At 49.9% G+C, this 25,572-nt stretch overlaps 32 non-coding genes across 32 annotated transcripts; all 32 read right to left on the bottom strand.

Moving 5' to 3' along the window:
- Positions 1-148: 148 nt before the first annotated feature.
- On the bottom strand, positions 149-220 carry TRNAM-CAU (transfer RNA methionine (anticodon CAU)). The gene has a single exon. It is a non-coding gene; the product is annotated as a tRNA-Met (tRNA).
- A 782-nt stretch (positions 221-1,002) lies between these two features.
- Positions 1,003-1,074, bottom strand: TRNAG-UCC (transfer RNA glycine (anticodon UCC)). The gene has a single exon. It is a non-coding gene; the product is annotated as a tRNA-Gly (tRNA).
- Positions 1,075-1,405: 331 nt separating this feature from the next.
- TRNAM-CAU (transfer RNA methionine (anticodon CAU)) lies at positions 1,406-1,477 on the bottom strand. Its single transcript has one exon. It is a non-coding gene; the product is annotated as a tRNA-Met (tRNA).
- A 1,176-nt stretch (positions 1,478-2,653) lies between these two features.
- On the bottom strand, positions 2,654-2,725 carry TRNAM-CAU (transfer RNA methionine (anticodon CAU)). The gene has a single exon. It is a non-coding gene; the product is annotated as a tRNA-Met (tRNA).
- A 1,166-nt stretch (positions 2,726-3,891) lies between these two features.
- On the bottom strand, positions 3,892-3,963 carry TRNAM-CAU (transfer RNA methionine (anticodon CAU)). Its single transcript has one exon. It is a non-coding gene; the product is annotated as a tRNA-Met (tRNA).
- Positions 3,964-4,734: 771 nt separating this feature from the next.
- On the bottom strand, positions 4,735-4,806 carry TRNAG-UCC (transfer RNA glycine (anticodon UCC)). The gene has a single exon. It is a non-coding gene; the product is annotated as a tRNA-Gly (tRNA).
- Positions 4,807-5,137: 331 nt separating this feature from the next.
- On the bottom strand, positions 5,138-5,209 carry TRNAM-CAU (transfer RNA methionine (anticodon CAU)). The gene has a single exon. It is a non-coding gene; the product is annotated as a tRNA-Met (tRNA).
- Positions 5,210-5,991: 782 nt separating this feature from the next.
- Positions 5,992-6,063, bottom strand: TRNAG-UCC (transfer RNA glycine (anticodon UCC)). Its single transcript has one exon. It is a non-coding gene; the product is annotated as a tRNA-Gly (tRNA).
- A 331-nt stretch (positions 6,064-6,394) lies between these two features.
- On the bottom strand, positions 6,395-6,466 carry TRNAM-CAU (transfer RNA methionine (anticodon CAU)). Its single transcript has one exon. It is a non-coding gene; the product is annotated as a tRNA-Met (tRNA).
- A 1,176-nt stretch (positions 6,467-7,642) lies between these two features.
- On the bottom strand, positions 7,643-7,714 carry TRNAM-CAU (transfer RNA methionine (anticodon CAU)). Its single transcript has one exon. It is a non-coding gene; the product is annotated as a tRNA-Met (tRNA).
- A 1,177-nt stretch (positions 7,715-8,891) lies between these two features.
- On the bottom strand, positions 8,892-8,963 carry TRNAM-CAU (transfer RNA methionine (anticodon CAU)). Its single transcript has one exon. It is a non-coding gene; the product is annotated as a tRNA-Met (tRNA).
- A 771-nt stretch (positions 8,964-9,734) lies between these two features.
- On the bottom strand, positions 9,735-9,806 carry TRNAG-UCC (transfer RNA glycine (anticodon UCC)). Its single transcript has one exon. It is a non-coding gene; the product is annotated as a tRNA-Gly (tRNA).
- A 331-nt stretch (positions 9,807-10,137) lies between these two features.
- TRNAM-CAU (transfer RNA methionine (anticodon CAU)) lies at positions 10,138-10,209 on the bottom strand. The gene has a single exon. It is a non-coding gene; the product is annotated as a tRNA-Met (tRNA).
- A 782-nt stretch (positions 10,210-10,991) lies between these two features.
- TRNAG-UCC (transfer RNA glycine (anticodon UCC)) lies at positions 10,992-11,063 on the bottom strand. Its single transcript has one exon. It is a non-coding gene; the product is annotated as a tRNA-Gly (tRNA).
- Positions 11,064-11,394: 331 nt separating this feature from the next.
- Positions 11,395-11,466, bottom strand: TRNAM-CAU (transfer RNA methionine (anticodon CAU)). The gene has a single exon. It is a non-coding gene; the product is annotated as a tRNA-Met (tRNA).
- A 782-nt stretch (positions 11,467-12,248) lies between these two features.
- Positions 12,249-12,320, bottom strand: TRNAG-UCC (transfer RNA glycine (anticodon UCC)). Its single transcript has one exon. It is a non-coding gene; the product is annotated as a tRNA-Gly (tRNA).
- A 331-nt stretch (positions 12,321-12,651) lies between these two features.
- On the bottom strand, positions 12,652-12,723 carry TRNAM-CAU (transfer RNA methionine (anticodon CAU)). Its single transcript has one exon. It is a non-coding gene; the product is annotated as a tRNA-Met (tRNA).
- A 782-nt stretch (positions 12,724-13,505) lies between these two features.
- On the bottom strand, positions 13,506-13,577 carry TRNAG-UCC (transfer RNA glycine (anticodon UCC)). Its single transcript has one exon. It is a non-coding gene; the product is annotated as a tRNA-Gly (tRNA).
- Positions 13,578-13,908: 331 nt separating this feature from the next.
- TRNAM-CAU (transfer RNA methionine (anticodon CAU)) lies at positions 13,909-13,980 on the bottom strand. The gene has a single exon. It is a non-coding gene; the product is annotated as a tRNA-Met (tRNA).
- Positions 13,981-14,762: 782 nt separating this feature from the next.
- Positions 14,763-14,834, bottom strand: TRNAG-UCC (transfer RNA glycine (anticodon UCC)). Its single transcript has one exon. It is a non-coding gene; the product is annotated as a tRNA-Gly (tRNA).
- A 331-nt stretch (positions 14,835-15,165) lies between these two features.
- Positions 15,166-15,237, bottom strand: TRNAM-CAU (transfer RNA methionine (anticodon CAU)). The gene has a single exon. It is a non-coding gene; the product is annotated as a tRNA-Met (tRNA).
- Positions 15,238-16,413: 1,176 nt separating this feature from the next.
- TRNAM-CAU (transfer RNA methionine (anticodon CAU)) lies at positions 16,414-16,485 on the bottom strand. The gene has a single exon. It is a non-coding gene; the product is annotated as a tRNA-Met (tRNA).
- A 782-nt stretch (positions 16,486-17,267) lies between these two features.
- Positions 17,268-17,339, bottom strand: TRNAG-UCC (transfer RNA glycine (anticodon UCC)). The gene has a single exon. It is a non-coding gene; the product is annotated as a tRNA-Gly (tRNA).
- A 331-nt stretch (positions 17,340-17,670) lies between these two features.
- On the bottom strand, positions 17,671-17,742 carry TRNAM-CAU (transfer RNA methionine (anticodon CAU)). The gene has a single exon. It is a non-coding gene; the product is annotated as a tRNA-Met (tRNA).
- A 784-nt stretch (positions 17,743-18,526) lies between these two features.
- On the bottom strand, positions 18,527-18,598 carry TRNAG-UCC (transfer RNA glycine (anticodon UCC)). The gene has a single exon. It is a non-coding gene; the product is annotated as a tRNA-Gly (tRNA).
- Positions 18,599-18,929: 331 nt separating this feature from the next.
- On the bottom strand, positions 18,930-19,001 carry TRNAM-CAU (transfer RNA methionine (anticodon CAU)). Its single transcript has one exon. It is a non-coding gene; the product is annotated as a tRNA-Met (tRNA).
- Positions 19,002-19,783: 782 nt separating this feature from the next.
- On the bottom strand, positions 19,784-19,855 carry TRNAG-UCC (transfer RNA glycine (anticodon UCC)). The gene has a single exon. It is a non-coding gene; the product is annotated as a tRNA-Gly (tRNA).
- Positions 19,856-20,186: 331 nt separating this feature from the next.
- Positions 20,187-20,258, bottom strand: TRNAM-CAU (transfer RNA methionine (anticodon CAU)). Its single transcript has one exon. It is a non-coding gene; the product is annotated as a tRNA-Met (tRNA).
- Positions 20,259-21,434: 1,176 nt separating this feature from the next.
- On the bottom strand, positions 21,435-21,506 carry TRNAM-CAU (transfer RNA methionine (anticodon CAU)). Its single transcript has one exon. It is a non-coding gene; the product is annotated as a tRNA-Met (tRNA).
- Positions 21,507-22,288: 782 nt separating this feature from the next.
- Positions 22,289-22,360, bottom strand: TRNAG-UCC (transfer RNA glycine (anticodon UCC)). Its single transcript has one exon. It is a non-coding gene; the product is annotated as a tRNA-Gly (tRNA).
- A 1,185-nt stretch (positions 22,361-23,545) lies between these two features.
- Positions 23,546-23,617, bottom strand: TRNAG-UCC (transfer RNA glycine (anticodon UCC)). The gene has a single exon. It is a non-coding gene; the product is annotated as a tRNA-Gly (tRNA).
- A 1,588-nt stretch (positions 23,618-25,205) lies between these two features.
- On the bottom strand, positions 25,206-25,277 carry TRNAM-CAU (transfer RNA methionine (anticodon CAU)). The gene has a single exon. It is a non-coding gene; the product is annotated as a tRNA-Met (tRNA).
- Between the last annotated feature and the right edge of the window lie 295 nt (positions 25,278-25,572).

Genomic DNA, 25,572 nt, shown 5'->3' with positions numbered 1-25,572 from the left:
AGTACATTTTGTTGGCTGGGCTGGGACCCTCTCCTATTTAGCGCAAGAGTGGAACGAGGCAGCAAGTTCAAGGAATGACATTGCATCCAGGCACTTACAGCTCTTTGTGCCCTAATGCCATGACACAAAAACATAATTTGAAAAAAGTTAGCAGAGGATGGTTTCGATCCATCGACCTCTGGGTTATGGGCCCAGCACGCTTCCGCTGCGCCACTCTGCTGGTTGGAGAACAAGAGCTTTTCTGGGCTTTTACAGCCTACAAACCGACAACCCTAGACCCAGTTTCGAGTGAAGCGGGCAGTAGGCCTTACAAAGCCAAACAACCTGCAACCACGCACTCCCATCCCATGGCCTTTTGCAGACAGGCCTCATTTCTCTAGCTCACACCCTAACTGCCAACACCCCTTCCCCTTCTCTCTCTGTCTCTCTCTCTCTGTCTCTCTCTCTCATTCTCTCTCTCTCGCAAATAGATACTTTACTTCCCAGGTGCAACAAAACAAGCCTTCTCGAGCTGGCAGATATGGGAAGGAAGGAAGGAAGGGCCAGTTTGGAAACTCAACTCAATTACCATAAATCCCCTGCTAAGGGTTATGGGAGGGAGGAATGAAGGAACTTTGCTTCAGGGAAAGGGCTGCTGCTGCTTCAGCATGTGAGGAGCGCAGCCACACGTTTCACCTTCTTCAGTATGTTGGTTTACAGGATGAGAGAGATCCTGAAACCTCACTCTAATAGGCTGAGGTGCTGTGCTCGGTGGCCTGCTGGGACCAAGGCCCGTCAGGGCAAGGCGAATAGGCCTTTGTCAGGCCTTCGTCAGGGCTTTGTCGGGGAGGGGCCAGGAGCCCTGCTCGCTTCAATCCCCTCACCGATAGACAGTTGCAGAAACTAGGATGCAAGAACCTTTCCTGGATGGGGTTTTGATTTTCACGAAAAGTGTGTCAGCTTTGCTTTCAGCATGAGTCTGATTTCCAAAAAATGCATTTTGAACAATTTAAAGATTTGATCTGCGTTGGCCGGGAATCGAACCCGGGTCAACTGCTTGGAAGGCAGCTATGCTCACCACTATACCACCAACGCCTGCCTGTCTGGGCTATCTGATGGAGCGGCCCTTAGAAATAAGAATAAGTCATTGGCTGGGAATGAAAAAAGCTTGCGTTTGACGCAGAAGCAGTTCGCATCATGAGGTCTTGCCGGTCAGCCCAACATTTCCCCGGGACCCCTTAAAAAAGGAGCTTGGTTTTAAGTTTGGTTTGATTGAACAGTACATTTTGTTGGCTGGGCTGGGACCCTCTCCTATTTAGCGCAAGAGTGGAACGAGGCAGCAAGTTCAAGGAATGACATTGCATCCAGGCACTTACAGCTCTTTGTGCCCTAATGCCATGACACAAAAACATAATTTGAAAAAAGTTAGCAGAGGATGGTTTCGATCCATCGACCTCTGGGTTATGGGCCCAGCACGCTTCCGCTGCGCCACTCTGCTGGTTGGAGAACAAGAGCTTTTATGGGCTTTTACAGCCTACAAACCGACAACCCTAGACCCAGTTTCGAGTGAAGCGGGCAGTAGGCCTTACAAAGCCAAACAACCTGCAACCACGCACTCCCATCCCATGGCCTTTTGCAGACAGGCCTCATTTCTCTAGCTCACACCCTAACTGCCAACACCCCTTCCCCTTCTCTCTCTGTCTCTCTCTCTCTGTCTCTCTCTCTCATTCTCTCTCTCTCGCAAATAGATACTTTACTTCCCAGGTGCAACAAAACAAGCCTTCTCGAGCTGGCAGATATGGGAAGGAAGGAAGGAAGGGCCAGTTTGGAAACTCAACTCAATTACCATAAATCCCCTGCTAAGGGTTATGGGAGGGAGGAATGAAGGAACTTTGCTTCAGGGAAAGGGCTGCTGCTGCTTCAGCATGTGAGGAGCGCAGCCACACGTTTCACCTTCTTCAGTATGTTGGTTTACAGGATGAGAGAGATCCTGAAACCTCACTCTAATAGGCTGAGGTGCTGTGCTCGGTGGCCTGCTGGGACCTTGGCCCGTCAGGGCAAGGCGAATAGGCCTTTGTCAGGCCTTTGTCGGGGAGGGGCCAGGAGCCCTGCTCGCTTCAATCCCCTCACCGATAGACAGTTGCAGAAACTAGGATGCAAGAACCTTTCCTGGATGGGGTTTTGATTTTCACGAAAAGTGTGTCAGCTTTGCTTTCAGCATGAGTCTGATTTCCAAAAAATGCATTTTGAACAATTTAAAGATTTGATCTGCGTTGGCCGGGAATCAAACCCGGGTCAACTGCTTGGAAGGCAGCTATGCTCACCACTATACCACCAACGCCTGCCTGTCTGGGCTATCTGATGGAGCGGCCCTTAGAAATAAGAATAAGTCATTGGCTGGGAATGAAAAAAGCTTGCGCGTTTGACGCAGAAGCAGTTCGCATCATGAGGTCTTGCCGGTCAGCCCAACATTTCCCCGGGACCCCTTAAAAAAGGAGCTTGGTTTTAAGTTTGGTTTGATTGAACAGTACATTTTGTTGGCTGGGCTGGGACCCTCTCCTATTTAGCGCAAGAGTGGAACGAGGCAGCAAGTTCAAGGAATGACATTGCATCCAGGCACTTACAGCTCTTTGTGCCCTAATGCCATGACACAAAAACATAATTTGAAAAAAGTTAGCAGAGGATGGTTTCGATCCATCGACCTCTGGGTTATGGGCCCAGCACGCTTCCGCTGCGCCACTCTGCTGGTTGGAGAACAAAAGCTTTTCTGGGCTTTTACAGCCTACAAACCGACAACCCTAGACCCATTTTCGAGTGAAGCGGGCAGTAGGCCTTACAAAGCCAAACAACCTGCAACCACGCACTCCCATCCCATGGCCTTTTGCAGACAGGCCTCATTTCTCTAGCTCACACCCTAACTGCCAACACCCCTTCCCCTTCTCTCTCTGTCTCTCTCTCTCTGTCTCTCTCTCTCATTCTCTCTCTCTCGCAAATAGATACTTTACTTCCCAGGTGCAACAAAACAAGCCTTCTCGAGCTGGCAGATATGGGAAGGAAGGAAGGAAGGGCCAGTTTGGAAACTCAACTCAATTACCATAAATCCCCTGCTAAGGGTTATGGGAGGGAGGAATGAAGGAACTTTGCTTCAGGGAAAGGGCTGCTGCTGCTTCAGCATGTGAGGAGCGCAGCCACACGTTTCACCTTCTTCAGTATGTTGGTTTACAGGATGAGAGAGATCCTGAAACCTCACTCTAATAGGCTGAGGTGCTGTGCTCGGTGGCCTGCTGGGACCTTGGCCCGTCAGGGCAAGGCGAATAGGCCTTTGTCAGGGAGGGGCCAGGAGCCCTGCTCGCTTCAATCCCCTCACCGATAGACAGTTGCAGAAACTAGGATGCAAGAACCTTTCCTGGATGGGGTTTTGATTTTCACGAAAAGTGTGTCAGCTTTGCTTTCAGCATGAGTCTGATTTCCAAAAAATGCATTTTGAACATTTAAAGATTTGATCTGCGTTGGCCGGGAATCGAACCGGGGTCAACTGCTTGGAAGGCAGCTATGCTCACCACTATACCACCAACGCCTGCCTGCCTGTCTGGGCTATCTGATGGAGCGGCCCTTAGAAATAAGAATAAGTCATTGGCTGGGAATGAAAAAAGCTTGCGTTTGACGCAGAAGCAGTTCGCATCATGAGGTCTTGCCGGTCAGCCCAACATTTCCCCGGGACCCCTTAAAAAAGGAGCTTGGTTTTAAGTTTGGTTTGATTGAACAGTACATTTTGTTGGCTGGGCTGGGACCCTCTCCTATTTAGCGCAAGAGTGGAACGAGGCAGCAAGTTCAAGGAATGACATTGCATCCAGGCACTTACAGCTCTTTGTGCCCTAATGCCATGACACAAAAACATAATTTGAAAAAAGTTAGCAGAGGATGGTTTCGATCCATCGACCTCTGGGTTATGGGCCCAGCACGCTTCCGCTGCGCCACTCTGCTGGTTGGAGAACAAAAGCTTTTCTGGGCTTTTACAGCCTACAAACCGACAACCCTAGACCCATTTTCGAGTGAAGCGGGCAGTAGGCCTTACAAAGCCAAACAACCTGCAACCACGCACTCCCATCCCATGGCCTTTTGCAGACAGGCCTCATTTCTCTAGCTCACACCCTAACTGCCAACACCCCTTCCCCTTCTCTCTCTGTCTCTCTCTCTCTGTCTCTCTCTCTCATTCTCTCTCTCTCGCAAATAGATACTTTACTTCCCAGGTGCAACAAAACAAGCCTTCTCGAGCTGGCAGATATGGGAAGGAAGGAAGGAAGGGCCAGTTTGGAAACTCAACTCAATTACCATAAATCCCCTGCTAAGGGTTATGGGAGGGAGGAATGAAGGAACTTTGCTTCAGGGAAAGGGCTGCTGCTGCTTCAGCATGTGAGGAGCGCAGCCACACGTTTCACCTTCTTCAGTATGTTGGTTTACAGGATGAGAGAGATCCTGAAACCTCACTCTAATAGGCTGAGGTGCTGTGCTCGGTGGCCTGCTGGGACCTTGGCCCGTCAGGGCAAGGCGAATAGGCCTTTGTCAGGCCTTTGTCGGGGAGGGGCCAGGAGCCCTGCTCGCTTCAATCCCCTCACCGATAGACAGTTGCAGAAACTAGGATGCAAGAACCTTTCCTGGATGGGGTTTTGATTTTCACGAAAAGTGTGTCAGCTTTGCTTTCAGCATGAGTCTGATTCCCAAAAAATGCATTTTGAACAATTTAAAGATTTGATCTGCGTTGGCCGGGAATCGAACCCGGGTCAACTGCTTGGAAGGCAGCTATGCTCACCACTATACCACCAACGCCTGCCTGTCTGGGCTATCTGATGGAGCGGCCCTTAGAAATAAGAATAAGTCATTGGCTGGGAATGAAAAAAGCTTGCGTTTGACGCAGAAGCAGTTCGCATCATGAGGTCTTGCCGGTCAGCCCAACATTTCCCCGGGACCCCTTAAAAAAGGAGCTTGGTTTTAAGTTTGGTTTGATTGAACAGTACATTTTGTTGGCTGGGCTGGGACCCTCTCCTATTTAGCGCAAGAGTGGAACGAGGCAGCAAGTTCAAGGAATGACATTGCATCCAGGCACTTACAGCTCTTTGTGCCCTAATGCCATGACACAAAAACATAATTTGAAAAAAGTTAGCAGAGGATGGTTTCGATCCATCGACCTCTGGGTTATGGGCCCAGCACGCTTCCGCTGCGCCACTCTGCTGGTTGGAGAACAAGAGCTTTTATGGGCTTTTACAGCCTACAAACCGACAACCCTAGACCCAGTTTCGAGTGAAGCGGGCAGTAGGCCTTACAAAGCCAAACAACCTGCAACCACGCACTCCCATCCCATGGCCTTTTGCAGACAGGCCTCATTTCTCTAGCTCACACCCTAACTGCCAACACCCCTTCCCCTTCTCTCTCTGTCTCTCTCTCTCTGTCTCTCTCTCTCATTCTCTCTCTCTCGCAAATAGATACTTTACTTCCCAGGTGCAACAAAACAAGCCTTCTCGAGCTGGCAGATATGGGAAGGAAGGAAGGAAGGGCCAGTTTGGAAACTCAACTCAATTACCATAAATCCCCTGCTAAGGGTTATGGGAGGGAGGAATGAAGGAACTTTGCTTCAGGGAAAGGGCTGCTGCTGCTTCAGCATGTGAGGAGCGCAGCCACACGTTTCACCTTCTTCAGTATGTTGGTTTACAGGATGAGAGAGATCCTGAAACCTCACTCTAATAGGCTGAGGTGCTGTGCTCGGTGGCCTGCTGGGACCAAGGCCCGTCAGGGCAAGGCGAATAGGCCTTTGTCAGGCCTTCGTCAGGGCTTTGTCGGGGAGGGGCCAGGAGCCCTGCTCGCTTCAATCCCCTCACCGATAGACAGTTGCAGAAACTAGGATGCAAGAACCTTTCCTGGATGGGGTTTTGATTTTCACGAAAAGTGTGTCAGCTTTGCTTTCAGCATGAGTCTGATTTCCAAAAAATGCATTTTGAACAATTTAAAGATTTGATCTGCGTTGGCCGGGAATCGAACCCGGGTCAACTGCTTGGAAGGCAGCTATGCTCACCACTATACCACCAACGCCTGCCTGTCTGGGCTATCTGATGGAGCGGCCCTTAGAAATAAGAATAAGTCATTGGCTGGGAATGAAAAAAGCTTGCGTTTGACGCAGAAGCAGTTCGCATCATGAGGTCTTGCCGGTCAGCCCAACATTTCCCCGGGACCCCTTAAAAAAGGAGCTTGGTTTTAAGTTTGGTTTGATTGAACAGTACATTTTGTTGGCTGGGCTGGGACCCTCTCCTATTTAGCGCAAGAGTGGAACGAGGCAGCAAGTTCAAGGAATGACATTGCATCCAGGCACTTACAGCTCTTTGTGCCCTAATGCCATGACACAAAAACATAATTTGAAAAAAGTTAGCAGAGGATGGTTTCGATCCATCGACCTCTGGGTTATGGGCCCAGCACGCTTCCGCTGCGCCACTCTGCTGGTTGGAGAACAAGAGCTTTTATGGGCTTTTACAGCCTACAAACCGACAACCCTAGACCCAGTTTCGAGTGAAGCGGGCAGTAGGCCTTACAAAGCCAAACAACCTGCAACCACGCACTCCCATCCCATGGCCTTTTGCAGACAGGCCTCATTTCTCTAGCTCACACCCTAACTGCCAACACCCCTTCCCCTTCTCTCTCTGTCTCTCTCTCTCTGTCTCTCTCTCTCATTCTCTCTCTCTCGCAAATAGATACTTTACTTCCCAGGTGCAACAAAACAAGCCTTCTCGAGCTGGCAGATATGGGAAGGAAGGAAGGAAGGGCCAGTTTGGAAACTCAACTCAATTACCATAAATCCCCTGCTAAGGGTTATGGGAGGGAGGAATGAAGGAACTTTGCTTCAGGGAAAGGGCTGCTGCTGCTTCAGCATGTGAGGAGCGCAGCCACACGTTTCACCTTCTTCAGTATGTTGGTTTACAGGATGAGAGAGATCCTGAAACCTCACTCTAATAGGCTGAGGTGCTGTGCTCGGTGGCCTGCTGGGACCTTGGCCCGTCAGGGCAAGGCGAATAGGCCTTTGTCAGGCCTTTGTCGGGGAGGGGCCAGGAGCCCTGCTCGCTTCAATCCCCTCACCGATAGACAGTTGCAGAAACTAGGATGCAAGAACCTTTCCTGGATGGGGTTTTGATTTTCACGAAAAGTGTGTCAGCTTTGCTTTCAGCATGAGTCTGATTTCCAAAAAATGCATTTTGAACAATTTAAAGATTTGATCTGCGTTGGCCGGGAATCAAACCCGGGTCAACTGCTTGGAAGGCAGCTATGCTCACCACTATACCACCAACGCCTGCCTGTCTGGGCTATCTGATGGAGCGGCCCTTAGAAATAAGAATAAGTCATTGGCTGGGAATGAAAAAAGCTTGCGCGTTTGACGCAGAAGCAGTTCGCATCATGAGGTCTTGCCGGTCAGCCCAACATTTCCCCGGGACCCCTTAAAAAAGGAGCTTGGTTTTAAGTTTGGTTTGATTGAACAGTACATTTTGTTGGCTGGGCTGGGACCCTCTCCTATTTAGCGCAAGAGTGGAACGAGGCAGCAAGTTCAAGGAATGACATTGCATCCAGGCACTTACAGCTCTTTGTGCCCTAATGCCATGACACAAAAACATAATTTGAAAAAAGTTAGCAGAGGATGGTTTCGATCCATCGACCTCTGGGTTATGGGCCCAGCACGCTTCCGCTGCGCCACTCTGCTGGTTGGAGAACAAAAGCTTTTCTGGGCTTTTACAGCCTACAAACCGACAACCCTAGACCCATTTTCGAGTGAAGCGGGCAGTAGGCCTTACAAAGCCAAACAACCTGCAACCACGCACTCCCATCCCATGGCCTTTTGCAGACAGGCCTCATTTCTCTAGCTCACACCCTAACTGCCAACACCCCTTCCCCTTCTCTCTCTGTCTCTCTCTCTCTGTCTCTCTCTCTCATTCTCTCTCTCTCGCAAATAGATACTTTACTTCCCAGGTGCAACAAAACAAGCCTTCTCGAGCTGGCAGATATGGGAAGGAAGGAAGGAAGGGCCAGTTTGGAAACTCAACTCAATTACCATAAATCCCCTGCTAAGGGTTATGGGAGGGAGGAATGAAGGAACTTTGCTTCAGGGAAAGGGCTGCTGCTGCTTCAGCATGTGAGGAGCGCAGCCACACGTTTCACCTTCTTCAGTATGTTGGTTTACAGGATGAGAGAGATCCTGAAACCTCACTCTAATAGGCTGAGGTGCTGTGCTCGGTGGCCTGCTGGGACCTTGGCCCGTCAGGGCAAGGCGAATAGGCCTTTGTCAGGCCTTTGTCGGGGAGGGGCCAGGAGCCCTGCTCGCTTCAATCCCCTCACCGATAGACAGTTGCAGAAACTAGGATGCAAGAACCTTTCCTGGATGGGGTTTTGATTTTCACGAAAAGTGTGTCAGCTTTGCTTTCAGCATGAGTCTGATTTCCAAAAAATGCATTTTGAACATTTAAAGATTTGATCTGCGTTGGCCGGGAATCGAACCGGGGTCAACTGCTTGGAAGGCAGCTATGCTCACCACTATACCACCAACGCCTGCCTGCCTGTCTGGGCTATCTGATGGAGCGGCCCTTAGAAATAAGAATAAGTCATTGGCTGGGAATGAAAAAAGCTTGCGTTTGACGCAGAAGCAGTTCGCATCATGAGGTCTTGCCGGTCAGCCCAACATTTCCCCGGGACCCCTTAAAAAAGGAGCTTGGTTTTAAGTTTGGTTTGATTGAACAGTACATTTTGTTGGCTGGGCTGGGACCCTCTCCTATTTAGCGCAAGAGTGGAACAAGGCAGCAAGTTCAAGGAATGACATTGCATCCAGGCACTTACAGCTCTTTGTGCCCTAATGCCATGACACAAAAACATAATTTGAAAAAAGTTAGCAGAGGATGGTTTCGATCCATCGACCTCTGGGTTATGGGCCCAGCACGCTTCCGCTGCGCCACTCTGCTGGTTGGAGAACAAAAGCTTTTCTGGGCTTTTACAGCCTACAAACCGACAACCCTAGACCCATTTTCGAGTGAAGCGGGCAGTAGGCCTTACAAAGCCAAACAACCTGCAACCACGCACTCCCATCCCATGGCCTTTTGCAGACAGGCCTCATTTCTCTAGCTCACACCCTAACTGCCAACACCCCTTCCCCTTCTCTCTCTGTCTCTCTCTCTCTGTCTCTCTCTCTCATTCTCTCTCTCTCGCAAATAGATACTTTACTTCCCAGGTGCAACAAAACAAGCCTTCTCGAGCTGGCAGATATGGGAAGGAAGGAAGGAAGGGCCAGTTTGGAAACTCAACTCAATTACCATAAATCCCCTGCTAAGGGTTATGGGAGGGAGGAATGAAGGAACTTTGCTTCAGGGAAAGGGCTGCTGCTGCTTCAGCATGTGAGGAGCGCAGCCACACGTTTCACCTTCTTCAGTATGTTGGTTTACAGGATGAGAGAGATCCTGAAACCTCACTCTAATAGGCTGAGGTGCTGTGCTCGGTGGCCTGCTGGGACCTTGGCCCGTCAGGGCAAGGCGAATAGGCCTTTGTCAGGCCTTTGTCGGGGAGGGGCCAGGAGCCCTGCTCGCTTCAATCCCCTCACCGATAGACAGTTGCAGAAACTAGGATGCAAGAACCTTTCCTGGATGGGGTTTTGATTTTCACGAAAAGTGTGTCAGCTTTGCTTTCAGCATGAGTCTGATTCCCAAAAAATGCATTTTGAACAATTTAAAGATTTGATCTGCGTTGGCCGGGAATCGAACCCGGGTCAACTGCTTGGAAGGCAGCTATGCTCACCACTATACCACCAACGCCTGCCTGTCTGGGCTATCTGATGGAGCGGCCCTTAGAAATAAGAATAAGTCATTGGCTGGGAATGAAAAAAGCTTGCGTTTGACGCAGAAGCAGTTCGCATCATGAGGTCTTGCCGGTCAGCCCAACATTTCCCCGGGACCCCTTAAAAAAGGAGCTTGGTTTTAAGTTTGGTTTGATTGAACAGTACATTTTGTTGGCTGGGCTGGGACCCTCTCCTATTTAGCGCAAGAGTGGAACGAGGCAGCAAGTTCAAGGAATGACATTGCATCCAGGCACTTACAGCTCTTTGTGCCCTAATGCCATGACACAAAAACATAATTTGAAAAAAGTTAGCAGAGGATGGTTTCGATCCATCGACCTCTGGGTTATGGGCCCAGCACGCTTCCGCTGCGCCACTCTGCTGGTTGGAGAACAAGAGCTTTTATGGGCTTTTACAGCCTACAAACCGACAACCCTAGACCCAGTTTCGAGTGAAGCGGGCAGTAGGCCTTACAAAGCCAAACAACCTGCAACCACGCACTCCCATCCCATGGCCTTTTGCAGACAGGCCTCATTTCTCTAGCTCACACCCTAACTGCCAACACCCCTTCCCCTTCTCTCTCTGTCTCTCTCTCTCTGTCTCTCTCTCTCATTCTCTCTCTCTCGCAAATAGATACTTTACTTCCCAGGTGCAACAAAACAAGCCTTCTCGAGCTGGCAGATATGGGAAGGAAGGAAGGAAGGGCCAGTTTGGAAACTCAACTCAATTACCATAAATCCCCTGCTAAGGGTTATGGGAGGGAGGAATGAAGGAACTTTGCTTCAGGGAAAGGGCTGCTGCTGCTTCAGCATGTGAGGAGCGCAGCCACACGTTTCACCTTCTTCAGTATGTTGGTTTACAGGATGAGAGAGATCCTGAAACCTCACTCTAATAGGCTGAGGTGCTGTGCTCGGTGGCCTGCTGGGACCAAGGCCCGTCAGGGCAAGGCGAATAGGCCTTTGTCAGGCCTTCGTCAGGGCTTTGTCGGGGAGGGGCCAGGAGCCCTGCTCGCTTCAATCCCCTCACCGATAGACAGTTGCAGAAACTAGGATGCAAGAACCTTTCCTGGATGGGGTTTTGATTTTCACGAAAAGTGTGTCAGCTTTGCTTTCAGCATGAGTCTGATTTCCAAAAAATGCATTTTGAACAATTTAAAGATTTGATCTGCGTTGGCCGGGAATCGAACCCGGGTCAACTGCTTGGAAGGCAGCTATGCTCACCACTATACCACCAACGCCTGCCTGTCTGGGCTATCTGATGGAGCGGCCCTTAGAAATAAGAATAAGTCATTGGCTGGGAATGAAAAAAGCTTGCGTTTGACGCAGAAGCAGTTCGCATCATGAGGTCTTGCCGGTCAGCCCAACATTTCCCCGGGACCCCTTAAAAAAGGAGCTTGGTTTTAAGTTTGGTTTGATTGAACAGTACATTTTGTTGGCTGGGCTGGGACCCTCTCCTATTTAGCGCAAGAGTGGAACGAGGCAGCAAGTTCAAGGAATGACATTGCATCCAGGCACTTACAGCTCTTTGTGCCCTAATGCCATGACACAAAAACATAATTTGAAAAAAGTTAGCAGAGGATGGTTTCGATCCATCGACCTCTGGGTTATGGGCCCAGCACGCTTCCACTGCGCCACTCTGCTGGTTGGAGAACAAGAGCTTTTATGGGCTTTTACAGCCTACAAACCGACAACCCTAGACCCAGTTTCGAGTGAAGCGGGCAGTAGGCCTTACAAAGCCAAACAACCTGCAACCACGCACTCCCATCCCATGGCCTTTTGCAGACAGGCCTCATTTCTCTAGCTCACACCCTAACTGCCAACACCCCTTCCCCTTCTCTCTCTGTCTCTCTCTCTCTGTCTCTCTCTCTCATTCTCTCTCTCTCGCAAATAGATACTTTACTTCCCAGGTGCAACAAAACAAGCCTTCTCGAGCTGGCAGATATGGGAAGGAAGGAAGGAAGGGCCAGTTTGGAAACTCAACTCAATTACCATAAATCCCCTGCTAAGGGTTATGGGAGGGAGGAATGAAGGAACTTTGCTTCAGGGAAAGGGCTGCTGCTGCTTCAGCATGTGAGGAGCGCAGCCACACGTTTCACCTTCTTCAGTATGTTGGTTTACAGGATGAGAGAGATCCTGAAACCTCACTCTAATAGGCTGAGGTGCTGTGCTCGGTGGCCTGCTGGGACCAAGGCCCGTCAGGGCAAGGCGAATAGGCCTTTGTCAGGCCTTCGTCAGGGCTTTGTCGGGGAGGGGCCAGGAGCCCTGCTCGCTTCAATCCCCTCACCGATAGACAGTTGCAGAAACTAGGATACAAGAACCTTTCCTGGATGGGGTTTTGATTTTCACGAAAAGTGTGTCAGCTTTGCTTTCAGCATGAGTCTGATTTCCAAAAAATGCATTTTGAACAATTTAAAGATTTGATCTGCGTTGGCCGGGAATCGAACCCGGGTCAACTGCTTGGAAGGCAGCTATGCTCACCACTATACCACCAACGCCTGCCTGTCTGGGCTATCTGATGGAGCGGCCCTTAGAAATAAGAATAAGTCATTGGCTGGGAATGAAAAAAGCTTGCGTTTGACGCAGAAGCAGTTCGCATCATGAGGTCTTGCCGGTCAGCCCAACATTTCCCCGGGACCCCTTAAAAAAGGAGCTTGGTTTTAAGTTTGGTTTGATTGAACAGTACATTTTGTTGGCTGGGCTGGGACCCTCTCCTATTTAGCGCAAGAGTGGAACGAGGCAGCAAGTTCAAGGAATGACATTGCATCCAGGCACTTACAGCTCTTTGTGCCCTAATGCCATGACACAAAAACATAATTTGAAAAAAGTTAGCAGAGGATGGTTTCGATCCATCGACCTCTGGGTTATGGGCCCAGCACGCTTCCGCTGCGCCACTCTGCTGGTTGGAGAACAAGAGCTTTTATGGGCTTTTACAGCCTACAAACCGACAACCCTAGACCCAGTTTCGAGTGAAGCGGGCAGTAGGCCTTACAAAGCCAAACAACCTGCAACCACGCACTCCCATCCCATGGCCTTTTGCAGACAGGCCTCATTTCTCTAGCTCACACCCTAACTGCCAACACCCCTTCCCCTTCTCTCTCTGTCTCTCTCTCTCTGTCTCTCTCTCTCATTCTCTCTCTCTCGCAAATAGATACTTTACTTCCCAGGTGCAACAAAACAAGCCTTCTCGAGCTGGCAGATATGGGAAGGAAGGAAGGAAGGGCCAGTTTGGAAACTCAACTCAATTACCATAAATCCCCTGCTAAGGGTTATGGGAGGGAGGAATGAAGGAACTTTGCTTCAGGGAAAGGGCTGCTGCTGCTTCAGCATGTGAGGAGCGCAGCCACACGTTTCACCTTCTTCAGTATGTTGGTTTACAGGATGAGAGAGATCCTGAAACCTCACTCTAATAGGCTGAGGTGCTGTGCTCGGTGGCCTGCTGGGACCAAGGCCCGTCAGGGCAAGGCGAATAGGCCTTTGTCAGGCCTTCGTCAGGGCTTTGTCGGGGAGGGGCCAGGAGCCCTGCTCGCTTCAATCCCCTCACCGATAGACAGTTGCAGAAACTAGGATGCAAGAACCTTTCCTGGATGGGGTTTTGATTTTCACGAAAAGTGTGTCAGCTTTGCTTTCAGCATGAGTCTGATTTCCAAAAAATGCATTTTGAACAATTTAAAGATTTGATCTGCGTTGGCCGGGAATCGAACCCGGGTCAACTGCTTGGAAGGCAGCTATGCTCACCACTATACCACCAACGCCTGCCTGTCTGGGCTATCTGATGGAGCGGCCCTTAGAAAAAAGAATAAGTCATTGGCTGGGAATGAAAAAAGCTTGCGTTTGACGCAGAAGCAGTTCGCATCATGAGGTCTTGCCGGTCAGCCCAACATTTCCCCGGGACCCCTTAAAAAAGGAGCTTGGTTTTAAGTTTGGTTTGATTGAACAGTACATTTTGTTGGCTGGGCTGGGACCCTCTCCTATTTAGCGCAAGAGTGGAACGAGGCAGCAAGTTCAAGGAATGACATTGCATCCAGGCACTTACAGCTCTTTGTGCCCTAATGCCATGACACAAAAACATAATTTGAAAAAAGTTAGCAGAGGATGGTTTCGATCCATCGACCTCTGGGTTATGGGCCCAGCACGCTTCCGCTGCGCCACTCTGCTGGTTGGAGAACAAGAGCTTTTCTGGGCTTTTACAGCCTACAAACCGACAACCCTAGACCCAGTTTCGAGTGAAGCGGGCAGTAGGCCTTACAAAGCCAAACAACCTGCAACCACGCACTCCCATCCCATGGCCTTTTGCAGACAGGCCTCATTTCTCTAGCTCACACCCTAACTGCCAACACCCCTTCCCCTTCTCTCTCTGTCTCTCTCTCTCTGTCTCTCTCTCTCATTCTCTCTCTCTCGCAAATAGATACTTTACTTCCCAGGTGCAACAAAACAAGCCTTCTCGAGCTGGCAGATATGGGAAGGAAGGAAGGAAGGGCCAGTTTGGAAACTCAACTCAATTACCATAAATCCCCTGCTAAGGGTTATGGGAGGGAGGAATGAAGGAACTTTGCTTCAGGGAAAGGGCTGCTGCTGCTTCAGCATGTGAGGAGCGCAGCCACACGTTTCACCTTCTTCAGTATGTTGGTTTACAGGATGAGAGAGATCCTGAAACCTCACTCTAATAGGCTGAGGTGCTGTGCTCGGTGGCCTGCTGGGACCAAGGCCCGTCAGGGCAAGGCGAATAGGCCTTTGTCAGGCCTTCGTCAGGGCTTTGTCGGGGAGGGGCCAGGAGCCCTGCTCGCTTCAATCCCCTCACCGATAGACAGTTGCAGAAACTAGGATGCAAGAACCTTTCCTGGATGGGGTTTTGATTTTCACGAAAAGTGTGTCAGCTTTGCTTTCAGCATGAGTCTGATTTCCCAAAAATGCATTTTGAACAATTTAAAGATTTGATCTGCGTTGGCCGGGAATCGAACCCGGGTCAACTGCTTGGAAGGCAGCTATGCTCACCACTATACCACCAACGCCTGCCTGTCTGGACTATCTGATGGAGCGGCCCTTAGAAATAAGAATAAGTCATTGGCTGGGAATGAAAAAAGCTTGCATTTGACGCAGAAGCAGTTCGCATCATGAGGTCTTGCCGGTCAGCCCAACATTTCCCCGGGACCCCTTAAAAAAGGAGCTTGGTTTTAAGTTTGGTTTGATTGAACAGTACATTTTGTTGGCTGGGCTGGGACCCTCTCCTATTTAGCGCAAGAGTGGAACGAGGCAGCAAGTTCAAGGAATGACATTGCATCCAGGCACTTACAGCTCTTTGTGCCCTAATGCCATGACACAAAAACATAATTTGAAAAAAGTTAGCAGAGGATGGTTTCGATCCATCGACCTCTGGGTTATGGGCCCAGCACGCTTCCGCTGCGCCACTCTGCTGGTTGGAGAACAAGAGCTTTTATGGGCTTTTACAGCCTACAAACCGACAACCCTAGACCCAGTTTCGAGTGAAGCGGGCAGTAGGCCTTACAAAGCCAAACAACCTGCAACCACGCACTCCCATCCCATGGCCTTTTGCAGACAGGCCTCATTTCTCTAGCTCACACCCTAACTGCCAACACCCCTTCCCCTTCTCTCTCTGTCTCTCTCTCTCTGTCTCTCTCTCTCATTCTCTCTCTCTCGCAAATAGATACTTTACTTCCCAGGTGCAACAAAACAAGCCTTCTCGAGCTGGCAGATATGGGAAGGAAGGAAGGAAGGGCCAGTTTGGAAACTCAACTCAATTACCATAAATCCCCTGCTAAGGGTTATGGGAGGGAGGAATGAAGGAACTTTGCTTCAGGGAAAGGGCTGCTGCTGCTTCAGCATGTGAGGAGCGCAGCCACACGTTTCACCTTCTTCAGTATGTTGGTTTACAGGATGAGAGAGATCCTGAAACCTCACTCTAATAGGCTGAGGTGCTGTGCTCGGTGGCCTGCTGGGACCTTGGCCCGTCAGGGCAAGGCGAATAGGCCTTTGTCAGGCCTTTGTCGGGGAGGGGCCAGGAGCCCTGCTCGCTTCAATCCCCTCACCGATAGACAGTTGCAGAAACTAGGATGCAAGAACCTTTCCTGGATGGGGTTTTGATTTTCACGAAAAGTGTGTCAGCTTTGCTTTCAGCATGAGTCTGATTTCCAAAAAATGCATTTTGAACAATTTAAAGATTTGATCTGCGTTGGCCGGGAATCAAACCCGGGTCAACTGCTTGGAAGGCAGCTATGCTCACCACTATACCACCAACGCCTGCCTGTCTGGGCTATCTGATGGAGCGGCCCTTAGAAATAAGAATAAGTCATTGGCTGGGAATGAAAAAAGCTTGCGCGTTTGACGCAGAAGCAGTTCGCATCATGAGGTCTTGCCGGTCAGCCCAACATTTCCCCGGGACCCCTTAAAAAAGGAGCTTGGTTTTAAGTTTGGTTTGATTGAACAGTACATTTTGTTGGCTGGGCTGGGACCCTCTCCTATTTAGCGCAAGAGTGGAACGAGGCAGCAAGTTCAAGGAATGACATTGCATCCAGGCACTTACAGCTCTTTGTGCCCTAATGCCATGACACAAAAACATAATTTGAAAAAAGTTAGCAGAGGATGGTTTCGATCCATCGACCTCTGGGTTATGGGCCCAGCACGCTTCCGCTGCGCCACTCTGCTGGTTGGAGAACAAAAGCTTTTCTGGGCTTTTACAGCCTACAAACCGACAACCCTAGACCCATTTTCGAGTGAAGCGGGCAGTAGGCCTTACAAAGCCAAACAACCTGCAACCACGCACTCCCATCCCATGGCCTTTTGCAGACAGGCCTCATTTCTCTAGCTCACACCCTAACTGCCAACACCCCTTCCCCTTCTCTCTCTGTCTCTCTCTCTCTGTCTCTCTCTCTCATTCTCTCTCTCTCGCAAATAGATACTTTACTTCCCAGGTGCAACAAAACAAGCCTTCTCGAGCTGGCAGATATGGGAAGGAAGGAAGGAAGGGCCAGTTTGGAAACTCAACTCAATTACCATAAATCCCCTGCTAAGGGTTATGGGAGGGAGGAATGAAGGAACTTTGCTTCAGGGAAAGGGCTGCTGCTGCTTCAGCATGTGAGGAGCGCAGCCACACGTTTCACCTTCTTCAGTATGTTGGTTTACAGGATGAGAGAGATCCTGAAACCTCACTCTAATAGGCTGAGGTGCTGTGCTCGGTGGCCTGCTGGGACCAAGGCCCGTCAGGGCAAGGCGAATAGGCCTTTGTCAGGCCTTCGTCAGGGCTTTGTCGGGGAGGGGCCAGGAGCCCTGCTCGCTTCAATCCCCTCACCGATAGACAGTTGCAGAAACTAGGATGCAAGAACCTTTCCTGGATGGGGTTTTGATTTTCACGAAAAGTGTGTCAGCTTTGCTTTCAGCATGAGTCTGATTTCCAAAAAATGCATTTTGAACAATTTAAAGATTTGATCTGCGTTGGCCGGGAATCGAACCCGGGTCAACTGCTTGGAAGGCAGCTATGCTCACCACTATACCACCAACGCCTGCCTGTCTGGGCTATCTGATGGAGCGGCCCTTAGAAATAAGAATAAGTCATTGGCTGGGAATGAAAAAAGCTTGCGTTTGACGCAGAAGCAGTTCGCATCATGAGGTCTTGCCGGTCAGCCCAACATTTCCCCGGGACCCCTTAAAAAAGGAGCTTGGTTTTAAGTTTGGTTTGATTGAACAGTACATTTTGTTGGCTGGGCTGGGACCCTCTCCTATTTAGCGCAAGAGTGGAACGAGGCAGCAAGTTCAAGGAATGACATTGCATCCAGGCACTTACAGCTCTTTGTGCCCTAATGCCATGACACAAAAACATAATTTGAAAAAAGTTAGCAGAGGATGGTTTCGATCCATCGACCTCTGGGTTATGGGCCCAGCACGCTTCCGCTGCGCCACTCTGCTGGTTGGAGAACAAGAGCTTTTATGGGCTTTTACAGCCTACAAACCGACAACCCTAGACCCAGTTTCGAGTGAAGCGGGCAGTAGGCCTTACAAAGCCAAACAACCTGCAACCACGCACTCCCATCCCATGGCCTTTTGCAGACAGGCCTCATTTCTCTAGCTCACACCCTAACTGCCAACACCCCTTCCCCTTCTCTCTCTGTCTCTCTCTCTCTGTCTCTCTCTCTCATTCTCTCTCTCTCTCGCAAATAGATACTTTACTTCCCAGGTGCAACAAAACAAGCCTTCTCGAGCTGGCAGATATGGGAAGGAAGGAAGGAAGGGCCAGTTTGGAAACTCAACTCAATTACCATAAATCCCCTGCTAAGGGTTATGGGAGGGAGGAATGAAGGAACTTTGCTTCAGGGAAAGGGCTGCTGCTGCTTCAGCATGTGAGGAGCGCAGCCACACGTTTCACCTTCTTCAGTATGTTGGTTTACAGGATGAGAGAGATCCTGAAACCTCACTCTAATAGGCTGAGGTGCTGTGCTCGGTGGCCTGCTGGGACCAAGGCCCGTCAGGGCAAGGCGAATAGGCCTTTGTCAGGCCTTCGTCAGGGCTTTGTCGGGGAGGGGCCAGGAGCCCTGCTCGCTTCAATCCCCTCACCGATAGACAGTTGCAGAAACTAGGATGCAAGAACCTTTCCTGGATGGGGTTTTGATTTTCACGAAAAGTGTGTCAGCTTTGCTTTCAGCATGAGTCTGATTTCCAAAAAATGCATTTTGAACAATTTAAAGATTTGATCTGCGTTGGCCGGGAATCGAACCCGGGTCAACTGCTTGGAAGGCAGCTATGCTCACCACTATACCACCAACGCCTGCCTGTCTGGGCTATCTGATGGAGCGGCCCTTAGAAAAAAGAATAAGTCATTGGCTGGGAATGAAAAAAGCTTGCGTTTGACACAGAAGCAGTTCGCATCATGAGGTCTTGCCGGTCAGCCCAACATTTCCCCGGGACCCCTTAAAAAAGGAGCTTGGTTTTAAGTTTGGTTTGATTGAACAGTACATTTTGTTGGCTGGGCTGGGACCCTCTCCTATTTAGCGCAAGAGTGGAACGAGGCAGCAAGTTCAAGGAATGACATTGCATCCAGGCACTTACAGCTCTTTGTGCCCTAATGCCATGACACAAAAACATAATTTGAAAAAAGTTAGCAGAGGATGGTTTCGATCCATCGACCTCTGGGTTATGGGCCCAGCACGCTTCCGCTGCGCCACTCTGCTGGTTGGAGAACAAGAGCTTTTCTGGGCTTTTACAGCCTACAAACCGACAACCCTAGACCCAGTTTCGAGTGAAGCGGGCAGTAGGCCTTACAAAGCCAAACAACCTGCAACCACGCACTCCCATCCCATGGCCTTTTGCAGACAGGCCTCATTTCTCTAGCTCACACCCTAACTGCCAACACCCCTTCCCCTTCTCTCTCTGTCTCTCTCTCTCTGTCTCTCTCTCTCATTCTCTCTCTCTCGCAAATAGATACTTTACTTCCCAGGTGCAACAAAACAAGCCTTCTCGAGCTGGCAGATATGGGAAGGAAGGAAGGAAGGGCCAGTTTGGAAACTCAACTCAATTACCATAAATCCCCTGCTAAGGGTTATGGGAGGGAGGAATGAAGGAACTTTGCTTCAGGGAAAGGGCTGCTGCTGCTTCAGCATGTGAGGAGCGCAGCCACACGTTTCACCTTCTTCAGTATGTTGGTTTACAGGATGAGAGAGATCCTGAAACCTCACTCTAATAGGCTGAGGTGCTGTGCTCGGTGGCCTGCTGGGACCAAGGCCCGTCAGGGCAAGGCGAATAGGCCTTTGTCAGGCCTTCGTCAGGGCTTTGTCGGGGAGGGGCCAGGAGCCCTGCTCGCTTCAATCCCCTCACCGATAGACAGTTGCAGAAACTAGGATGCAAGAACCTTTCCTGGATGGGGTTTTGATTTTCACGAAAAGTGTGTCAGCTTTGCTTTCAGCATGAGTCTGATTTCCAAAAAATGCATTTTGAACAATTTAAAGATTTGATCTGCGTTGGCCGGGAATCGAACCCGGGTCAACTGCTTGGAAGGCAGCTATGCTCACCACTATACCACCAACGCCTGCCTGTCTGGACTATCTGATGGAGCGGCCCTTAGAAATAAGAATAAGTCATTGGCTGGGAATGAAAAAAGCTTGCATTTGACGCAGAAGCAGTTCGCATCATGAGGTCTTGCCGGTCAGCCCAACATTTCCCCGGGACCCCTTAAAAAAGGAGCTTGGTTTTAAGTTTGGTTTGATTGAACAGTACATTTTGTTGGCTGGGCTGGGACCCTCTCCTATTTAGCGCAAGAGTGGAACGAGGCAGCAAGTTCAAGGAATGACATTGCATCCAGGCACTTACAGCTCTTTGTGCCCTAATGCCATGACACAAAAACATAATTTGAAAAAAGTTAGCAGAGGATGGTTTCGATCCATCGACCTCTGGGTTATGGGCCCAGCACGCTTCCGCTGCGCCACTCTGCTGGTTGGAGAACAAGAGCTTTTATGGGCTTTTACAGCCTACAAACCGACAACCCTAGACCCAGTTTCGAGTGAAGCGGGCAGTAGGCCTTACAAAGCCAAACAACCTGCAACCACGCACTCCCATCCCATGGCCTTTTGCAGACAGGCCTCATTTCTCTAGCTCACACCCTAACTGCCAACACCCCTTCCCCTTCTCTCTCTGTCTCTCTCTCTCTGTCTCTCTCTCTCATTCTCTCTCTCTCGCAAATAGATACTTTACTTCCCAGGTGCAACAAAACAAGCCTTCTCGAGCTGGCAGATATGGGAAGGAAGGAAGGAAGGGCCAGTTTGGAAACTCAACTCAATTACCATAAATCCCCTGCTAAGGGTTATGGGAGGGAGGAATGAAGGAACTTTGCTTCAGGGAAAGGGCTGCTGCTGCTTCAGCATGTGAGGAGCGCAGCCACACGTTTCACCTTCTTCAGTATGTTGGTTTACAGGATGAGAGAGATCCTGAAACCTCACTCTAATAGGCTGAGGTGCTGTGCTCGGTGGCCTGCTGGGACCTTGGCCCGTCAGGGCAAGGCGAATAGGCCTTTGTCAGGCCTTTGTCGGGGAGGGGCCAGGAGCCCTGCTCGCTTCAATCCCCTCACCGATAGACAGTTGCAGAAACTAGGATGCAAGAACCTTTCCTGGATGGGGTTTTGATTTTCACGAAAAGTGTGTCAGCTTTGCTTTCAGCATGAGTCTGATTTCCAAAAAATGCATTTTGAACAATTTAAAGATTTGATCTGCGTTGGCCGGGAATCAAACCCGGGTCAACTGCTTGGAAGGCAGCTATGCTCACCACTATACCACCAACGCCTGCCTGTCTGGGCTATCTGATGGAGCGGCCCTTAGAAATAAGAATAAGTCATTGGCTGGGAATGAAAAAAGCTTGCGCGTTTGACGCAGAAGCAGTTCGCATCATGAGGTCTTGCCGGTCAGCCCAACATTTCCCCGGGACCCCTTAAAAAAGGAGCTTGGTTTTAAGTTTGGTTTGATTGAACAGTACATTTTGTTGGCTGGGCTGGGACCCTCTCCTATTTAGCGCAAGAGTGGAACGAGGCAGCAAGTTCAAGGAATGACATTGCATCCAGGCACTTACAGCTCTTTGTGCCCTAATGCCATGACACAAAAACATAATTTGAAAAAAGTTAGCAGAGGATGGTTTCGATCCATCGACCTCTGGGTTATGGGCCCAGCACGCTTCCGCTGCGCCACTCTGCTGGTTGGAAAACAAAAGCTTTTCTGGGCTTTTACAGCCTACAAACCGACAACCCTAGACCCATTTTCGAGTGAAGCGGGCAGTAGGCCTTACAAAGCCAAACAACCTGCAACCACGCACTCCCATCCCATGGCCTTTTGCAGACAGGCCTCATTTCTCTAGCTCACACCCTAACTGCCAACACCCCTTCCCCTTCTCTCTCTGTCTCTCTCTCTCTGTCTCTCTCTCTCATTCTCTCTCTCTCGCAAATAGATACTTTACTTCCCAGGTGCAACAAAACAAGCCTTCTTGAGCTGGCAGATATGGGAAGGAAGGAAGGAAGGGCCAGTTTGGAAACTCAACTCAATTACCATAAATCCCCTGCTAAGGGTTATGGGAGGGAGGAATGAAGGAACTTTGCTTCAGGGAAAGGGCTGCTGCTGCTTCAGCATGTGAGGAGCGCAGCCACACGTTTCACCTTCTTCAGTATGTTGGTTTACAGGATGAGAGAGATCCTGAAACCTCACTCTAATAGGCTGAGGTGCTGTGCTCGGTGGCCTGCTGGGACCAAGGCCCGTCAGGGCAAGGCGAATAGGCCTTTGTCAGGCCTTCGTCAGGGCTATGTCGGGGAGGGGCCAGGAGCCCTGCTCGCTTCAATCCCCTCACCGATAGACAGTTGCAGAAACTAGGATGCAAGAACCTTTCCTGGATGGGGTTTTGATTTTCACGAAAAGTGTGTCAGCTTTGCTTTCAGCATGAGTCTGATTTCCAAAAAATGCATTTTGAACAATTTAAAGATTTGATCTGCGTTGGCCGGGAATCGAACCCGGGTCAACTGCTTGGAAGGCAGCTATGCTCACCACTATACCACCAACGCCTGCCTGTCTGGGCTATCTGATGGAGCGGCCCTTAGAAATAAGAATAAGTCATTGGCTGGGAATGAAAAAAGCTTGCGTTTGACGCAGAAGCAGTTCGCATCATGAGGTCTTGCCGGTCAGCCCAACATTTCCCCGGGACCCCTTAAAAAAGGAGCTTGGTTTTAAGTTTGGTTTGATTGAACAGTACATTTTGTTGGCTGGGCTGGGACCCTCTCCTATTTAGCGCAAGAGTGGAACGAGGCAGCAAGTTCAAGGAATGACATTGCATCCAGGCACTTACAGCTCTTTGTGCCCTAATGCCATGACACAAAAACATAATTTGAAAAAAGTTAGCAGAGGATGGTTTCGATCCATCGACCTCTGTGTTATGGGCCCAGCACGCTTCCGCTGCGCCACTCTGCTGGTTGGAGAACAAGAGCTTTTCTGGGCTTTTACAGCCTACAAACCGACAACCCTAGACCCAGTTTCGAGTGAAGCGGGCAGTAGGCCTTACAAAGCCAAACAACCTGCAACCACGCACTCCCATCCCATGGCCTTTTGCAGACAGGCCTCATTTCTCTAGCTCACACCCTAACTGCCAACACCCCTTCCCCTTCTCTCTCTGTCTCTCTCTCTCTGTCTCTCTCTCTCATTCTCTCTCTCTCGCAAATAGATACTTTACTTCCCAGGTGCAACAAAACAAGCCTTCTCGAGCTGGCAGATATGGGAAGGAAGGAAGGAAGGGCCAGTTTGGAAACTCAACTCAATTACCATAAATCCCCTGCTAAGGGTTATGGGAGGGAGGAATGAAGGAACTTTGCTTCAGGGAAAGGGCTGCTGCTGCTTCAGCATGTGAGGAGCGCAGCCACACGTTTCACCTTCTTCAGTATGTTGGTTTACAGGATGAGAGAGATCCTGAAACCTCACTCTAATAGGCTGAGGTGCTGTGCTCGGTGGCCTGCTGGGACCAAGGCCCGTCAGGGCAAGGCGAATAGGCCTTTGTCAGGCCTTCGTCAGGGCTTTGTCGGGGAGGGGCCAGGAGCCCTGCTCGCTTCAATCCCCTCACCGATAGACAGTTGCAGAAACTAGGATGCAAGAACCTTTCCTGGATGGGGTTTTGATTTTCACGAAAAGTGTGTCAGCTTTGCTTTCAGCATGAGTCTGATTTCCAAAAAATGCATTTTGAACAATTTAAAGATTTGATCTGCGTTGGCCGGGAATCGAACCCGGGTCAACTGCTTGGAAGGCAGCTATGCTCACCACTATACCACCAACGCCTGCCTGTCTGGACTATCTGATGGAGCGGCCCTTAAAAATAAGAATAAGTCATTGGCTGGGAATGAAAAAAGCTTGCATTTGACGCAGAAGCAGTTCGCATCATGAGGTCTTGCCGGTCAGCCCAACATTTCCCCGGGACCCCTTAAAAAAGGAGCTTGGTTTTAAGTTTGGTTTGATTGAACAGTACATTTTGTTGGCTGGGCTGGGACCCTCTCCTATTTAGCGCAAGAGTGGAACGAGGCAGCAAGTTCAAGGAATGACATTGCATCCAGGCACTTACAGCTCTTTGTGCCCTAATGCCATGACACAAAAACATAATTTGAAAAAAGTTAGCAGAGGATGGTTTCGATCCATCGACCTCTGGGTTATGGGCCCAGCACACTTCCGCTGCGCCACTCTGCTGGTTGGAGAACAAGAGCTTTTATGGGCTTTTACAGCCTACAAACCGACAACCCTAGACCCAGTTTCGAGTGAAGCGGGCAGTAGGCCTTACAAAGCCAAACAACCTGCAACCACGCACTCCCATCCCATGGCCTTTTGCAGACAGGCTTCATTTCTCTAGCTCACACCCTAACTGCCAACACCCCTTCCCCTTCTCTCTCTGTCTCTCTCTCTCTGTCTCTCTCTCTCATTCTCTCTCTCTCGCAAATAGATACTTTACTTCCCAGGTGCAACAAAACAAGCCTTCTCGAGCTGGCAGATATGGGAAGGAAGGAAGGAAGGGCCAGTTTGGAAACTCAACTCAATTACCATAAATCCCCTGCTAAGGGTTATGGGAGGGAGGAATGAAGGAACTTTGCTTCAGGGAAAGGGCTGCTGCTGCTTCAGCATGTGAGGAGCGCAGCCACACGTTTCACCTTCTTCAGTATGTTGGTTTACAGGATGAGAGAGATCCTGAAACCTCACTCTAATAGGCTGAGGTGCTGTGCTCGGTGGCCTGCTGGGACCAAGGCCCGTCAGGGCAAGGCGAATAGGCCTTTGTCAGGCCTTCGTCAGGGCTTTGTCGGGGAGGGGCCAGGAGCCCTGCTCGCTTCAATCCCCTCACCGATAGACAGTTGCAGAAACTAGGATACAAGAACCTTTCCTGGATGGGGTTTTGATTTTCACGAAAAGTGTGTCAGCTTTGCTTTCAGCATGAGTCTGATTTCCAAAAAATGCATTTTGAACAATTTAAAGATTTGATCTGCGTTGGCCGGGAATCGAACCCGGGTCAACTGCTTGGATGGCAGCTATGCTCACCACTATACCACCAACGCCTGCCTGTCTGGGCTATCTGATGGAGCGGCCCTTAGAAATAAGAATAAGTCATTGGCTGGGAATGAAAAAAGCTTGCGTTTGACGCAGAAGCAGTTCGCATCATGAGGTCTTGCCGGTCAGCCCAACATTTCCCCGGGACCCCTTAAAAAAGGAGCTTGGTTTTAAGTTTGGTTTGAATGAACAGTACATTTTGTTGGCTGGGCTGGGACCCTCTCCTATTTAGCGCAAGAGTGGAACGAGGCAGCAAGTTCAAGGAATGACATTGCATCCAGGCACTTACAGCTCTTTGTGCCCTAATGCCATGACACAAAAACATAATTTGAAAAAAGTTAGCAGAGGATGGTTTCGATCCATCGACCTCTGGGTTATGGGCCCAGCACGCTTCCGCTGCGCCACTCTGCTGGTTGGAAAACAGGAGCTTTTAAGGGCTTTTACAGCCTACAAACCGACAACCCTAGACCCAGTTTCGAGTGAAGCGGGCAGTAGGCCTTACAAAGCCAAACAACCTGCAACCACGCACTCCCATCCCATGGCCTTTTGCAGACAGGCCTCATTTCTCTAGCTCACACCCTAACTGCCAACACCCCTTCCCCTTCTCTCTCTGTCTCTCTCTCTCTGTCTCTCTCTCTCATTCTCTCTCTCTCGCAAATAGATACTTTACTTCCCAGGTGCAACAAAACAAGCCTTCTCGAGCTGG

Source organism: Ambystoma mexicanum, chromosome 6q, assembly GCF_040938575.1.
Source record: "Ambystoma mexicanum isolate Mex_15411 chromosome 6q, UKY_AmexF1_1, whole genome shotgun sequence".
Lineage (NCBI taxonomy): Eukaryota > Metazoa > Chordata > Amphibia > Caudata > Ambystomatidae > Ambystoma > Ambystoma mexicanum.
The sequence above is the reverse complement of the archived record's forward strand: the minus strand, read 5'-3'. Positions and strand labels throughout refer to the sequence as shown.